Source organism: Protopterus annectens, chromosome 6.part1, assembly GCF_019279795.1.
Source record: "Protopterus annectens isolate FY-2018-M chromosome 6.part1, PAN1.0, whole genome shotgun sequence".
NCBI lineage: Eukaryota > Metazoa > Chordata > Ceratodontiformes > Protopteridae > Protopterus > Protopterus annectens.
Genome location: NC_056738.1, coordinates 425267850 through 425285704, shown reverse-complemented (window position 1 = coordinate 425285704; position 17855 = coordinate 425267850). Strand labels below are relative to the sequence as shown.

At 38.0% G+C, this 17855-nt stretch overlaps 1 protein-coding gene across 1 annotated transcript in view; it reads left to right on the top strand.

Annotated features, from left to right (window-relative positions):
- Window positions 1–17855, top strand: part of LOC122805307 (latent-transforming growth factor beta-binding protein 4-like) — a 348095-nt gene that overhangs the window by 44540 nt on the left and 285700 nt on the right. The window lies entirely within an intron of this gene.

Genomic DNA, 17855 nt, shown 5'->3' with positions numbered 1-17855 from the left:
GTGGGGGGAGTTTATGTGTATGAGTAGTTTGAGAATTAAATATTAGACCTGTGTATAATTAGGCAGATAGGGCTAATATGCTGGATGTCAGGTATGAAAATTAAGTTTCTAAACTAATAGGTATTTCTGCCTGTACGAATATAAAGGAGAGAGAATTATTTGAAGAGATTAGGAAGTATGGGATAGTAACTATGAAAGTGATAATGAAATTTGAATGACACTTTATGAATGACTGGTAACAAAGGGCAAGATTAAAAAAAAATTAAAATAAATTATATGATATGGGAAGATTATCAACAGATGTACAAAAGTGGTGTGTTAAGAACAGAGAGGTTATTTTGTTTTATCTGAGTGGTTTAACAAGATGATGAGGATTTTGGAACAGAGCTGCTGACAAGGGGGCTGTATGGTTAGAACTGAATGAAAATAATGATAGCATTGTACCAGGGAAAGGCATTACAGAAACACATGAAACTAGATTAAGCGGGAAAAATGTGATTCAGAGAGCAAAGGGTATTTTGCAAGGGCCATTTATGTATGCGAGGATTCTTTTAATCTTGGACAGAATGATAGTTAGATTTCAAACCAAAATGATAAAAGGATGCATATTATACTAAAAATAGGAGGAATAGCAGAAAAGAATAGAAAAATATTAATAAGGAAATGATGCATAATTTGGAGGTAAATAATGATGAATCTTTTGCGGAAAAAGCATCAGGTAGTTAAGTGGAATGAGCAGAAAGGATATTATACAACACAGATTAATTAAAAATGAATGAAAAAGAGATATGTCCTTTTCTGGCAAAGATGGTTAAGGAAGAAAACAAAGACATGAAAGGAAAGGTCAGAAAATATAGACAAAACAAAAGATTATAATGGAGCTAATTGAGGAATATTTCAAGGAAACATATGGTGGAAAAAAGATGGTGAATAAGATAAACAAGGGTGTGAAGGAGATTTTTATTAAATGTGGTGACAGGCAGGGCTGTCAAATGAGTGTTTTTTTTTTCATTATTACTGAATGTGTTGGCAGGTGAATGAGAGGAAGAACTGAAACTCCTTTGTTTTTGTTTCACACAACTGATATACTTATAATAGTAAACACAGGCTGGATGAAGGACATTTTGATAGTATTCATAGGATTATAGGAAGTTACTAGGCTAATGGCCTTAGGGTCCTTACAAGCAGAGCCAATTTCTACCCTTATTTCAACGATCAGCACAACTTGCCCTTGTCCAAAAGGGGGAACAAGTGTAACCTCTAGGATGAGTGTACGGTTACCCATCTGGCCATCCAGATTGGGTTTGAAGAGGGCCAATGAGGTTCTCTGTTATGTAGAAAGTAGGAGTCCATTCCAAAGGTATGGTAACCTCTGGGAGACAAATTATTCTCTCCAACAGGTTCTATTACAGGGCAATCCCAGCGTTTAAAATTTGGGTACGAATCTAGGATATCAAAAGTAACACCCACCTTGACAACGCCACGTACGGTACTTTCCACAGTGTTGTTTTACTTATTTTGAACATCCACTTCCCCAGTCTTGATTTAGTTCCCACTGTGAACAAATCCCTCACTTGCATTCCTGTCAGCTTTCTGGAAGAAATAAACTGCTTTATCTAACAAACATTTATATTTTTTCACTCTTCATTTGCTCTGTTTCTACTGATCATTTTCTTCAGATAATGGTCACTTTTTCTCGACTTAACAGTTCTACAAAAAAGGGGGCAAAAGTAAAAAAATGTAGGTTGCAGGCAATTAAGTATAGCTGCATAGCTCTAAAATACTGTTCCATTAACGTGTCTGATTTTCTCATGACATAGCTACAATCCCCCTGAATGTCATGTAAAAATGAAGGAGATTACACTTAATTCATTTAAACGCTTATGTCATCATCATTTCTATGTACATTTATTTTTTTATAGTTATTAGTAAATATTGCCATGTTCTTCTATGAGAACATTTAAATGACCGCAATGTAATCTCCATTTTAACATTAAATTCAAAGAGATCATCGCTATGGCAACAGACAATAAGACGCATTACCAGAACAGTGCTTTCCAGCTTTTCAACAAGCCAAAACTAATGAAGAGGTCACATGACACTGAGAATCCTGCAATCTAAACTGATTATCTATTCACTTTTTAGGCTTTTCAGATTTAATAGGTTCATAGGTTCATAGGTTTATACTAGGCTAACTGCCCTTGGGCATTTATAAACCTAGCCCAAAGTTATGTGGCTTACGCCGCCCCTTATGTTAGAAATACTGTGCGCATTAGTTTGTTGTGCCTCTGTCCAGTAGTGACACAGAGATGATTCCCGGGGTAAACCTACGATCTCCCATCCACCGGTCAAGATTTCTCTTGAACAGAGCCAGCAAGGTCCTCTGCCTCACATGGATTTTATTCCACAGCATGGGGAGTCTCTGGGTGATAAATCTATCCCTCCAGCACGTCCTATTTATATCCATGCTAAGGTTTAAGTCTCTTGCTCTAGTGGTTTTGGAGGATTTGGATTTTTTGAGGTGGAGCATGTCCATTAATTCCGGGTTGGTCATGGCCTTGTATGTCAGGCACAGGTCACCTCTGAGCAGATGGTATGCAACTGAATAGAGTTGGAGTTTCTTCAGTCTGGCAGCATATGACAGGTTTTGGAGTCCCTTTATCCTTTTGGTGAGGAACTTTTGGGGTCTCTCCAACTGCTGCAGGTGTCGGGTGAGATACATCCCGAATGGGGCATTGTACTCGATCATTGGTCTGATAAGTGAAGAGGACAGGGGAACAATGACCTCACTTGATCTGGATGTGAATCCCTTCATGATCAGGTGGGCAATGTAGAAGGTCTTTCGAACCACTTTAGCAACGTGAGCATCAAACGAGAGGCCACTGTCAACCTGGGTCCCCAGGTCCCTGATAACCTCTTCTGTGCTTAGTGGGTTGCCACCTATATGGTAGCTTGGGGTTACCTTGTTTTTCCCGAAGGGTATGACTATACACTTTTTTGTGTTTAACTTCAGGCCATGGCTCTGGCACCAGCTATCAGTTTCCGTGAGACCCCTCTGAAGGATGTCTGTGTCCGATGTACTATCCACTATGGCACCCAGTTTGCAGTCATCCGCAAACTTTGTCAGCCATAGTCCTCCTATGTTTGCCTGTACTTCTAAGAAGTAGATGCCAAACAATAGGGGGCCAAGGACTGAGCCCTGTGGGACTCCACTTGTAACTGGCTTGGAGTCTGACATGGCTCCAGCAACTCTAACCCTGTGGGTTCTGTCCTTTAGCCAGTTTGCAACCCATCTTGTGACATATGGGTTTACATTTAAGCTGGTAAGTTTCTCTATAATACCCAAAACATGACCTATCAGCATTCTCACTCTAAACAGCAGACAGGATACATGGGACCATAGAGTTTGTGAGAAAAGACCTGGAACAGTAAGACCTAACTGTCGAATAAGATAGGAGAGTGGCATCGAATCACGAGAAGTGGTGACAGTTGCATGACAGTCTTCCTATTTTTTCCTAAATTGTATCAAACAGGGGTTGATGAGATTACTGATAGACAGGAACTGTATGATACTATAAGACTGATTACTTCACAATCATTCATCTTCTTTCCAGGCAAGGAATATATTATCATTGCAGACCTGAAGATAGTTATTCTTGCATACATGAAGGTACTCATCAAAGAACTAGAGAATAAAGGTTGCAGAACTGATTCAAGTATGATGTCTGTTAGACAACGCCAAATGGACTACTCCACTTTCAATACGTAACATTTCTAATACTTAATCCTCAACATACCTACTGTTATTACATTTTGCCTGAGTTGTTTCTGAGTCTACTTACTTTTTCTGAGTTAAGCACTAATTTCCCCATCTCAGTGTACCTCATTTCCCCAGATTAAATAGCAAATATGCCAGATGTTGGGGAAACTGCAATATATAGTCTTCATACAGAAATGTCAATGTACTTATGAAAGCTGCAAGCTTTTTGCAGATATTACACTGGTTAAAATGAGTCCTGGCTCAGGATTGTATCATGCTGCATTCATGAAAGGAATGCACTTTCAGGAATTATTTAACTTTGACTCACATATCAACTCGACTATCAAAACTGTTAACAGAAAACTTGGCTCTCTCTACAGAATAAAATCTTTTCTAACCCCTGAAACCAGAACCACCATTACCCATACCCACCTCATCTCTACCCCCTTGTATGCCTTACCTATATATACCAATCTTTCTAAAAGTAACCTTACTAAACTGGCAACCTGCTATAACAACATTGCCAGATTTGCCACAGGCTCACCTTTTAGAACCCACCACTGTTTAAATCTTCAACAACTTACCATCACTCATAAGATACTTTATCAACCCAGTAATACTCCTATTCTGTGTACTCTTATCCCCCCTATAGAAATCTTACTACCCTTCACTCAGCAAATAAATTACTGACAACTATCCCGAAATCCACTAATAAAACAGGTGACTCCCTCTTCTCCAGTTCTGTAGGGAAAATCTGGAACAGGCTTCCCAGCAATCTTCAATTATTGTCATCACTACCACTCTTCAAAAAGCAACTAAAACTACTCCTTAAAGCACAATGGCTATGCCCATGCACTAACCCAGATTAAAACTAATTCTTCAGCATTACTTGTCTTTTACAACCTTTTCTGGTATCTCAGCCTCTTTAATACTTCATTTTTTGCAAGCCTCATTTTGCCTGCAAGCTTCCTTGTAGTACTTACAATTTGTTAACTTACCCCTGCTCCATGCACCCACTTCATAGCTTTGAATGTATGTCATCTATTCTCCTTGAGTGTATAACTTTTAAACAAACCTGTAGTGAATTTCTATCAATCTCACTTTGCCTACTCTCCCTTGTCAATTGTCAACCCCTTAACCTGTATATCTTGTGTCTGCAACTACTGTATTTACTATACAGTATATCCATGATTCTTAGCATGTTGTTTGTATAATGCTAGCCTATACTAATGTTTGTTTCTCTGTGTGTACACATGTCATGTTGTTTCTATAATGTTAGCCTATACTTTAATTTATTTATTTGTTTTTTTTTTTATCTGTTCTATGGTGTCTGTCATTGTGTACTACTGTTATATTACACAGATTGGAGCTTTTCTCCCCTGACCTCTACTGAAAATGGACATGTATCCAGCTAGACTAGCCCGGTCAACAAATGTAAAATAAAAATGAATAAAAAAATATTTCTGTCTCGCTTCTTCTTCTTTTGGCTGTTCCCATTAGGGTTCGCCACAGTGGATCAATTGTTTCTATTTCTTCCTGTCGTCTGCATCTTGCTCTGTCACACCAACAAACCTTATCTTAGGCCTTCCTCTTTTCCTGTTACCTGGTAGCCTCATCCTTAGCATCCTTTTCTCAATATACCCAGCATCCCTCTTCAGCACATGTCCAAACCAATGCAATCTCACCTCTCTGGCTTTGTCTCCAAACCGTCCAACCTGAGCTGACCCTCTAATATACTTATTCCTAATCCTGTCTACCCTCATTACACCCAGTGCAAATCTTAACATCTTTAACTCTGCCACACCCAGCTCTGACTCCTGACTTTTTGTCAATGCCACTATCTCCAACCCATGTAACGTAGCTGGTCTCACTACCGTCTTGTAGACCTTCCATTTCACTCTTACTGGTACTCGTCTGTCACAAATCACTCCTTACACTCTTCTCCACCCCTTCACCCTGCCTGTACTCTCTTCTTCACCTCTGTTCCACACTCGCCATTACTGTGAACTGTTGATCCCAAATATTTAAACTCATCCACCTTTGCCAACTCTACTCCCTGGATCCACACCATTCCTCTATCCTCCCTTTCATTCACACACATTCTGTCTTAGTCCTGCTGACCTTCATTCCTCTCCTCTCTAGAGTATATCTCTACCTCTCCAGGGTCTCCTCAACCTGTTCTCTACTCTCACTACATATCACAATGTCATCTGCAAACATCATAGTCCACGGGGACTCCTGTCTGATCTCGTCTGTCAACCTGTCCATCACCAATGCAAATAACAAAGGGCTCAGAGATGATCCATGATGTAATCCCACCTCCACCTTAAACGCATCTGTCACTCCGACTGCAGATCTCACCACTGTCACACTACCCTTGTACATATCCTGTACCACTCTTACATACTTCTCTACCACTCCTGACTTCCTCACAGTACCACAACTCCTCTCTAGGCACCCTGTCATATGCTTTCTCTAAGTCCACAAAGACACAATGCAACTCCTCCTCACCTTCTCTGTACTTCGCCATCAACACTCTCAGAGCAAACATTGCATCTGTAGTGCTCTTTCTTGGCATGAAACCATACTGCTGATCACCAATCATCACCTCCCTTCTTAACCTAGTTTCTACTACTCTTTCCCATAATTTCATGCTGTGACTGATCAATTTTATCCCTCTGTAGTTATTACAGCTCTGCACATCACCCTTATTCTTAAAAATCTGTACCAAAACACTTTTTCTCCACTCCTCAGGCATCCTCTCACTTTCCAAGATTTCATTAAACAATCTGGTTAAAAATTCCACTGCCATTTCTCCTAAACACCTCCATGCTTCCACAGGTATGTCATCTGGACCAACAGCCTTTCCGTTCTTCATCCTTTTCATTGCTATCCTTACTTCCTCCTTGCTAATCCGTTGCACTTCCTGATTCACTATCCTTACATCATCCAATATCTCTCTCTCTCTCTCAAAATCTTCATTTATCAGCCCCTCAAAGTACTCTTTCCATCTGTTCAACACACTCTCCTCGCTTGTGAGTATGTTTCCCTCATTATCCTTTATCACCCTTACCTGCTGCACATCCTTCCTAGCTCGGTCCCTCTGTCTAGCCAATTGGTACAGGTCCTTTTCTCCCTCCGTAATGTCTAACCTTTCATACAACTCTCCATACGTCTCTCTTTGCCATGCACCTCATCTCCTTATACTCCTGTCTACTTTCTTCATCTCTCTGACAATCCCACTTCTACTTTGCCAACTTCTTTCTCTGTATACTCTCCTGTACTTCCTCATTCCACCACCAGATCTCCTTGTCCATATGTCACACCAAGCACCTTTCATCTCGCTACACTAGAGAATACATTAAATGACTAGGATTTAACCACTTGGAAACGTCGGGGACAAGGCACCATTCCCTGACGTTATCTGTGGCAAGCAATTCCTTTCCAGCCAGCTGTCCAAAAACAAGCAAGGACTCTGTACTGACAATAAACCGTACATTTAATACATCTTTCTTAAATGTCCTGCAGTAATGTCCATTCAATTTTATTCACCCACTGGCTTCGGTTGAAAGAAGTGCCACTGACTTTCCATATTGTACCTTTCTTGGACCACTGCCATTTCAAATCTCATATCTAATGCAATTATAACAACGAAAATGCACAGTAATGCAAGCTGTATTTTCTCTTGATTTAAATTTCCAAATGGTACACGTGTGTTGTTGGGGGGGGGCTCTTGAGGGGGTGGGTGGTTAGAAAACAGCAGCCTCTTGCTTTAGTCAGGTCAGCATGAAAGGAAACATTAAAATAATAAAGGAGTGCTACACAGGACCCTTTTCCTACCATTGGCGTTCGCATTCAGTTGTATGCTTTGGGTTTACCTAGCAAGACATTAATGCCCTACTTTCCCCCCTTGTGATGACATACTGAGTAATCCCCTCTTAGATCCGCAGGAAAAGCCCTTGACATGCATCAGTCCAGGTTAGTGTGTTTTAATATCTGCTTTTAAGAGCTGCTTCATTGTCCGCAGTAGCAATGCAGCATCCTTTCTCTTACTTATAAGGATCAGTGACTGCTTTCCAGATGGAACAAGTAAGCGGATGGCAAACTAGAATGCATTGGGCTATATTATTTACTTTAAAAAAAAAATATATATATATATATATATATATATATATATATAGTGTGTTCCCTTTTGTCAAAATACCTAGAAAAATTTAATAAAGTACCTTTAATAACAGTAAAGCATGACAGTGTTCTTATGCACATTGAACAATTTACATGAAAGATGAAAAACAATTTATCTGCACCTATAAAATTTCCCTCTTTGTGTGGGGTTTGCATATCATGAAAACAAGGATGGTTTAAATGTTATGAATCACACACACACAGACACACACACACACACACACACACACACACACACACACACACACACACACACACACCACCTTCTTCTGATCAAACGCAGCCTGTGCCTTGCTAACTGCTCACTATCACAACCTGCAGCGCTCATGTTATCACTTGTGCATCAATGTGTCCCGCATAGCTGTGTTTTGTAATGTCACTGCAGAGCCCAAGCTCTTTCTGATGTTATCTTACCAACTTGGCACATGGAAAATAAGTCACTTGTTTAAACTTTGTCTAGAACTGGAGCCGTTGCCTTAAAATAGTTCCATTTATAACATATAAACATAGTGTGTATATTATTAAATGTCAATTATGCATGTACATTCCCAAATAAATGGAAGCGGCAATGAACTTCAAGGTGCTGAAGTTGTCATTATTTAACCTTTTGGGATAAGACAGAAAAAGAGGAAGGAAGGGTTGCTGATGTCTTAGCTTGGCTGTGTTTGTCCCTAATGTCTTAGTACAGTTAAGAAACTTGACAGGAGATGGACGTTAGCTTGGACAGCTGACATGTAGGACTGATGGATCTTACTTAGTTGGCTTCATGGACACTAAAGTCTAATAATTAATAATAGTCTGTGTTGGGGGGGGGGGGTCTCATTCCCTTGGCAGTTGGTAACGTGATTTTTTTTTCTCTTTTCTCTTTGTAGTACCAGGTATGGTATAAGTAAAGTTGCTTTATGCTGTCTTCCCTATACATGCTTGTGTTTCTACTACCTGTGACATGCATCTTGCTAGCAAAAACTGGAACCGTTGATTCTGTTAGATGCAGAGTGTTTGTAATTTGTGTGTCTTTAGTGAAATGGGAACACAACATGTGTCTTCATACCTCTCAACCTCAGAGGAAGAAATGTGGACAAAGCCATAAATAATGGGGGGGACAAAGGCCCAAAAATAGTGAAAATTTCTAAATGTTCCTCTTATAAACTTAGAGAATTGATAGAATAATAGGTATTGCATTAGGCTGAAATTTCTGAAGGGTATGAAACTCAAATGTCTGTCATTATATTTTGTCTTCCATCTTTAATCATTTGCCAATAATTTGCCAAAGTATGATTAAAGTTCATGAAATTAGTATTGTTTCAATCAAACCAGCAGTGCTCTTCACAATTCGTATGTGGTTACATGTATTGGTAACATCTAAATGTGATTCTAGATTCTTTTTTATAAGACCCCTTGCTCCTACTACTATTGCCACAGTCTAGGTATCTTTCTTCCACATTGCTCTCGTTTCTGCCTGCGAATCCTGATATTTTATGACTTTGTGTCTCACTGTATGCAAGACACTGTAGTCACTGGGTGTAGCAATTTCAATGATCAATGCTACTTTTGTCTTCTTTTCTTGGACCACTATATCTGGTTTTCTATCATCTATCTTTTGAACTGCTGGTAATGGGTGATCCCGTGTGATGTAAACTTCATCATTTTCTGTGATGCTTTGTGGCTCATGTTTCCAGTGTTTTTCAGCTACTTCTGTACCATAATGTTTGCACAATCCTCAATACAACAGTCTTACCACATTATTATGCCTTTCAGTATACAGTCCTTCTGCCATTAGTATGTCACAACCAGCAACAAGGTGTGCAGCTGTTTCCAATTCTGTTTTACAAAACCTGCATTTGTCTGCTTCTCCCACATGCTTAATGGACTTTGTAAACCAACGTGCATGTAGTCCACTATCTAGGGCTGCAAATATTAACCTTTCATCTATTGGTTTGAATTCACCTTTCTTTAACCATTCCTGCGTTCGATACTGATCAACATAAGGTTCTTCCAGAAGTTCTCTATACTTGCAATTATATTTATGCATTTTCCACATTTCTTGCTGACTCATCTGATCCTTCAACCTTATATTCTTTATTTCGTTTTTTGGCACATTCAGTTGCTGCCTTTCATCTACTTCTGATTTGATTTAGATTCCTGCTTGACATTGATATGCTTCTGCTACACTAAGCAGGGAAGACATCTTAGATTTATTCTCCTTGTGTTTCAAAACTTTTGTTACATTTGGGTATTGTGAGGTCAGCAGATATGTGTGGAGTCCCACAATTGCAGATCTATACATGTAATCAATTTCAAGGAGGCCCATCCCTCCTTTGGAACATGGAATATATAATCTTGCTTTGCACTGATTTTTATAAATTAATTGGTGAGCATGAAGCATCCTTTTTTTTCCTGTCTAATCTATCCAACACGTTTTGGAGCTAGTCAGTTACTCCAAAATTATATGTTAGGACAGGAAGAGCAAATTGATTTATTGCTTGGATTTTGTTCCTGGATGTCAAAGCTGTTTTCAGGATTAATTTACATCTTCTAAAATATTCCTTACTAAGTTTTATTCACATTTGTTCATGTTTTATTGCTGATCCTTCATCAATTCACAAATATGTATACAATTCCTCATGCTCAATTTCTTTTATATCACATTCTTGTCCCAAACTGATTTTTTCTTGGTGCTCCAGTATTCTTCCATTAAAGGTTGCTTTTGCACACTCATCAAGAGCAAATAACATTCTTACATTATCTAAAAAATTTTGTACAACTTGCAGTTATGCTTTCAGTTCCTTATCTGATGAGATATACAGTTTTAAATCATTGACAAAGAGAAGATGAGAAGTCTTTACACGTTGTTGTTTTCTAGGAGCCAAATTATAGTCATGACCGAATCTGTTAAGAAGACAGCTTAAAGGATTAAGGGCAAGAGAGAATAGCAGATGTGACAGGGAGTCACCCTGGAATATCCCCCTTTGGATTTTTATCCCTGGAATAATAATTTGCCCTTTATCATGACTTAATTGCAAAGTGGTCTTCCACTGTTTCATGGTCACTGTAATGTAGTTGATCAGTGTAGAATGTATCTTATATTTTTAAGCAATCTTTTATCCATGAATGTAGGATACTATCAAATGCCTTTTTATAGTCAATCCATGCCATACTTATATTCGGGTCTATATCATTTCATTGAAGCTTAATTCATTGACACATATTCACTGAAAGCTCACTTCACTGAAAACCCAATTCACTGAAAGCTCACTTCACTGAAAACCCATTTCACTGAAACTCATTTTGTTGAAAGGTATATATGGCCTTTTCACTACTGTTGTGCGATCCTGGAGTTAGTATATAAAGTAAGGGGGGTGGGGGGATGGGGGCGTAGCCCCCCCACATATTGTAAATATTTTAAAGCATATAGATGGATACTTACAAGTGTAATACATAAATTCTTTCAGAAGACAATATATAACCAATTTATGTGGCGGGCTTCACCCCACAACCCCCCTTACTTTATATACTAACTCCAGGATTGCAGAACAGTGGGGAAAAGGCCATATATATCTTTCAACAAAATGAGTTTCAGTGAAATGGGTTTTCAGTGAAGTGAGCTTTCAGTGAATTGGGTTTTCAGTGAAGTGAGCTTTCAGTGAATATGTGTCAATGATTTAAGCTTCGATGAAATGAGTTTTCAATGAAATGATATAGACCCCTTATATTCTTCCCATTTTTATAGTTCTCCATTATGACTTTGCTAAACAACAAATGATCCCTTGTTCCATATGACTTTCTTTTATCGCCCTTTTGTTCTACTGCCATGTTTGAGTTTTCTTCTAAATGACTATAAACTCTATCTGCATCAATTCCATTGTATAGTTTATACACTGTCGGAAGGCAAGTTACTGATCTATAAATTTTAGGGTAGCTTGCAGGTTCATTCTTAAGAAGGAGCATTGTTTTTCCTGTTGTTAGCCAGGTAGGTGTCTGTTCAGGGTGCGCTTATAAATAGTTCTTAGTGATGGCTAAATCTTCTTGCAAATATGTTAATACTTTTAACCAGAATTTAAGTACTGCATCTGGGCCTTTTGTTTTCCAATTAGAGTCTTTTCTTAACTTTGTTTCAATCTCTCTAGCTGTTACTTCATCCCACTGCATATCCTGTACCTTTGAACTTCTTATACTTTCATAGAATCATAGGAAGTTACTAGGCTATTGGCCCTGAGGCCCTTACAAGCCTAGCCAAGAATTTAGCCCATGTTCCAACAAATCAGCACCCTATGCCACTGTCCAGCAGGGACATAGGTGTAATCCCAGAGGTGTATTTTCTGTTCCCCATCCAGTTATCCAGGTTGCGCTTAAAAAAAATGTTTTTTTACTTCTTCTATCCATTTAGCATCTTTGTTATGTTCCATAGGATCTTTATAAATTCTTCTCCAAAATGTATCTATCTCTTACTTTTTGGGTGGTCTTTCAATTTCTTTTACCCTGTTTCCCAATTCTTTATAAAAACCTTTTTTAGGTCACCAATAAGTTGCTTATTTTGTAGTTTTCTGTTATACTTTTCTGTGTATCTACTAAGTTTTTCTGCCTGTGCTGATATTTATAGTTTATTATTTATGATGGTGCTTGATAGATCCTGATCTGTTATAATACTGCGCATTGCTTTTATCACTATCTTTCTGAGTATTTTTGTTGATCTGTTCCCTCTTCTATATTCCTGTAACAATGACACTCCCTGTCTTAACTGCTTTACAGTTTTCTCTGTTCGATACTTCCATGATGGTATTCGATTTCTCCCCTTCTTTCCCTTACTACTCTGTATTCTTGTGTTATAATTTTATCTGTTATTAATTTAGCTGCACAGTAGTATAGCCTGTTTATTTCTGTTATATCATATGGATCTCTATGGATAGTCCTAATAGTGATAGTGATAGTCCTAATTACTGTGTTCATTTGTTCTGTCAGACTTCTGACTTTTTGGGTTTTATTGAGCTTAAATATCAATCTTAAATATCAATATCAAAAAAAAAACATCACCACAACAGTCAGAAAATCCTTCTATGTGGCACACCTCATCACTTAGGGCTTTTCATCCAGAAAAAAGGAGGTCATTGTCCCACTGTACTCATCCCTCATTAGACCCATTATAAAATACAATGCCCCATTTGGTATGTACCTCTCAAGACATCTGCAACAACTGGAAAGGCCGCAGAAATACTTCATTAAAAGAATCACAGGCCTAAAGCAGATGCCCTATACTGACCACCTTAAAAAACTCCAGCTATACTCTGTTGCATATCGTCTACTCCGAGGCGATCTCTGCTTAACATACAAGGCCATGTCAAAACTAGAGCTGTTGGACATGCTACACTTAAAGAAATCCCAATCCCTCAGAGCCACATGCTCCAGGGAGCTATATCTTGGCATCACAATAAACAAAACATTCTGGAGGGATAGGTTCCTGACCCAGAGACTCCCCAGACTCTGGAATAGACTGCCCATACATGTCAAGCAGAGCACCTCCTTGGCCCTCTTCAAAAGGAAGCTTGATGATTGAATGGGAGAAAGGAAATTCACCCCAGGGTTCACGTCAGTCGCCCTGCTAGACAGGGGTCCAGGAAAGTAAATAGTGTGGGAAGAAATAGACAGGGAATTGTTATGGCTAGGCTTGTATAGGCCCTAGAGCCAATAGCCTAGTACCAACCTATGAACCTATCTGTCTATCTCTATTAAATCAAGCAGCTCTTATTTTAGCTCATTTTCTTCTAAGGTATGGACACATTTTTTGTTTTCCATTTCCTGTGTGCATTCTACAGAAAATTTTATAGTATCTTCCTGTGGCACATTCTCTTCAATTTCATCCTCTACCATCTCTTGCTCTGTCATATGGGAACTCCTTGCCTGTCACTCCTCAATATTGACTGTGTCAGAGTTTCCACAGTTTCCTGTTCCTTTCCTTGCTGTCCAACTTCGAGTGAATATTTATACTGGTTTCCTGTGGAAGGCACCAAAATATCTTCATATGGTACCTGACCAATTGCTTCCCATTCCACTGGTTTCCCCTTAATTTGGATGTCCACTGCTCTATCCTGTTGTGATGCTTTCTGTATTAGATTTTCTATGCTGAATCCTTCACTTTGCAGTTACTCCATAACCTCAGTTTCTATTTCTTTAACTTCTCCATTACTAATCTCCTTTTCCTGTTTGTCTTGTTATTTTTTTTTTGTATTGTAAAGTTTTACATGCCTGGATTGTTTTGCCTGTATTTATCTTCAAATATCTTTGGTGCTGCTCCTTTTGATGTATTGATTAGTTTTGTTTTTTTCCTTTGCATAGATATTAGACCATATTAAATCTCTTTTTCTTTCCCATGTCCAGATTTCTTCTTCAGACGTCTCCTGATCTTCCTGTTTCTCCTCACTTTGGGGACTCGTTCCATCATGCTGTGATGTAACCTGTGTTAGCTTCACTTTGCAGGCAGTCCATAACTTCAACTTCTATTTTTCAACTTCTACTTTACTAATCTTCTTTTCTACATTCCCTCTTTGTGATTTTTTTTATTGTGAAATTTTCCATATCTGGATGCCTTTGCCAGTATTTCTCTTTGAATATCTTTGTGGCTGCCTTCTTTCTATTGATTAATTTGGCTCTCATCTTTAAATAAATATTATATCATATCAAATCTCTCTTTCATTCCCATGTCCATATCTCTTTTTTATTCTTTTCAAAATATTCATCCCTGGTTTGGCACCTATGTCTCTAATGGACACAGGTAACCTGTAAATGGTTCATCTCCCAGGCCCATGCTTACACTTATCAAGAGTATCAGAACTTGTTAGAGATTTGGGATGCATGGCTAGGCTTAAAAAGGCCCCTGCGGTCATTAGCCTAGTTAAACACCTATGAACCTATAAAAATCTCTAGGTTTTGTTGTTTATATTTTCACACTTCCTCAGATGCTTCTTTTTCTAAACGGATAAAAGTTTATTGGTCTATATACTGTTTTTTTCACAAATCTGTTGTATTAATGAACACAAATTATAATTTGATGCTTCTGACAGTTTTTGTGGAAGTTCCATGTAGTGGCTATTAATGAGTTTCAGGATTGTCTCATATGTAGTTAAAACTTGAAACAATGTCTGTTCTATCCATCCATTCCTCAATCTACAACCTCTTTTTCCCATTTCTATGCATGGAGTTGGGGTGATACTTTGACAGTAAGGCGCAGTGGTCAGGGACATCATACATTTGAGGTGCCCTCCTTATGCTGAGACTCACTTCAATTCTCCTTGTTCCTCTTTGGTGGTTGTCTGTGAGATTAAAAGTAATATAAACAAAGTAGTGTTACTTCATTTCTTTAATGTTGTGAGCAGAATTGCTCCTAACAGTAAAACGTAGTCTTTGTAAACACCAATATCAAACGAAATATGGAAATCATCAGCCACTGCCTAAGGTCCCTCTGTAAGGTTGATTAGTTATTATTGTTAAATCATACATTTGTGTGAGGTGCAGACAAGTGAAGAAAGAATATTTTATTAAGCCTTTACTTTTTTGACCAGAGCCCCCCCCCCCAACACAGATTACAGCATGACTTGCCATGTATTATACAGCCCTCATAATACTCATTTTGCATAGTTGTAAGATATGGGGAGTAGCAAGACTCTATGCATACTATCACTGAATATGCAAATCTGCAGGGTAACCACTATACTAAGAAATTATCACATTACTTATGACCATTTTCACAAAGATCAAGTTTTATGTAGGCTTAAAATAGCCTTCTCTGACAAGCATGCTCACATGAGGATTATCAAACTTATCTCTATCAATTTCTAATGTCTTGATCATACCTATATCTCTCTTTGTTTCAATACTCTATGCACTGAAATTAAATACAAACCCTCATGATGTATTAAATGTTCTTGCTATAATTTCTGTTGTTTAACTCATGTGAAACTATTACTGTTGTAAATGTGCTTGCTATAATTACTTTTAACTCCTGTAAAACTATTAATGTAGAAGAGTTATGTATAAAATCAATGTTTTAAAATGTGGCTACTATAATATATAATATATACTATTAATGACTATGTACTGTATGACATTGGAGCTTTTCTCCCCGGGCCTCCACTGAAAAAGGACACATGTCCGGATGGATTTTTCTGGTTAACAAATGTAAAATAAAATAAATAAAATGGAAGTATGTAACAGTATCCCTCTTTTCTAAGACAAGCTGACTCCCAGTCACATGATCATTCCCGATCCATCACATGACAACAGTAGGATTTGAGCTCCCATCAGAATCCCTGGCTTTTTGCCACAGTATATTTTAGATATAGGTCAAAAGGCTGTTTTAAGGATAAAATAAAATGTCTTGAAATAAAATCAGTCAAATTCTGTTCCTCAGAATTGCATTTTGACATCTCAAAAAACCCAAGAATAAAACATTGTTTTGTATGGCTTCAGGACTTGTGTTTATTGCCTGATATGAAGCAAATTATACTGTCTTTGTTTGTAATGTTCTTTATCCATACTCTGGTTTTCTTTCTCATGTTAAATTATTTTTACCTGTGAAATGGGATGAGCAAAGACATGATTTTATTTTAAACTCTTATTTCAAGGAAGACACGCAGACCTATGAAATAAACAAGATGTGTTGTTTCCATAAATTGGATTATGTAGGAAGCAGATTTAGTAAGAGAAAATTATCTTAGCTTCTCTTTGTGGACACAGATTCTTCTTTTTTTTTTTTGGTTTATCAGTAACTAACCATTGTTTTAGATCTAAAAGCCCACACGTGCAGTTTTACTTAACAAGCAGATGTGTAGTTTCTTCCTTTCAAGCCTATCCATTTTAGTTCATACGTGCAGCACCATTCTTTCATATTTAGTTGGCTTTCAGATGTCATACACCTGCTCTGTTCTTTCCACAGCATCCTGTTCACATATTTTCCGTAGAAATATACTCCCTCTAGTTTTTAATTGCCTTCTAGCTTACGTTTAATTTAAACCGTCACTATCTGGCTTTGCACGACTAGCATGCATTTGTAGGATTAATGTGATTTGTATGAAACAGCTTGGAATACTTAAATGTCTCGCTACATTTTGCATGAATTAGAGTGATACAAAATCATTGTTGTCATTTTTTTAATCACTGTCATCTGGCGTGCACACAGAAGATGCTGTAACTGTTGAGTGGAGGTGGAACCTGTCTGTTGAAAATAACTGACCTGTTTAGTGTGTGTTCAGTTTATGCAGTGGATGTCTGGCTTTGTAGGACTAGTGTGCATTTATAGGATTACTACAATTTATGTTAAGCAACATGAACTAGCTTAGTATGTAGATACTGTTTCCATCAAGAAAAAAATACAATGCACTGCCATTATTTTAGTTATAATTACTGGGTAGGGGTGGAAGCTGTCTGTAGAAGTAAGTGAACTGTTTTTGCTCATCAAAAAAGCTTAAAAAATTACTATCTGGCTTTGCAAGAATTCTGTGCATTTGCATGACTAACACAATTTATGGCAACCACCTTGGAAGTCTAATGTGTGGCTACTGTTTTTACGGAAGTTCACAGATGTAAGTACAATACATGGTCATATATATTTTTTTTTATCAGAAATGTGTAATACACAAAAAGAAGTAGCTATGAATGATGACTGAGAGTTGGAGCTGTATGTTGAAAGTAACTGTCCTGCTTTTCTTTGCTCAGTTAAACCATCTGGCTTTCAGGACAAGTGTGGATTTGTTTGAAGGCAACTGGACTACTTAACTATACATCTGAGATCTGCACTGACAAAGTAGCTGTCATTGCTGGGGAAGTCTGCAGTGGAAAATTACTTAGGCTGCTAAGTCTAAAGTCCTGCTGTTGCTTGTGCATTATTCTGGATTTGCAGGACTAATGCCAAATGTGTTGA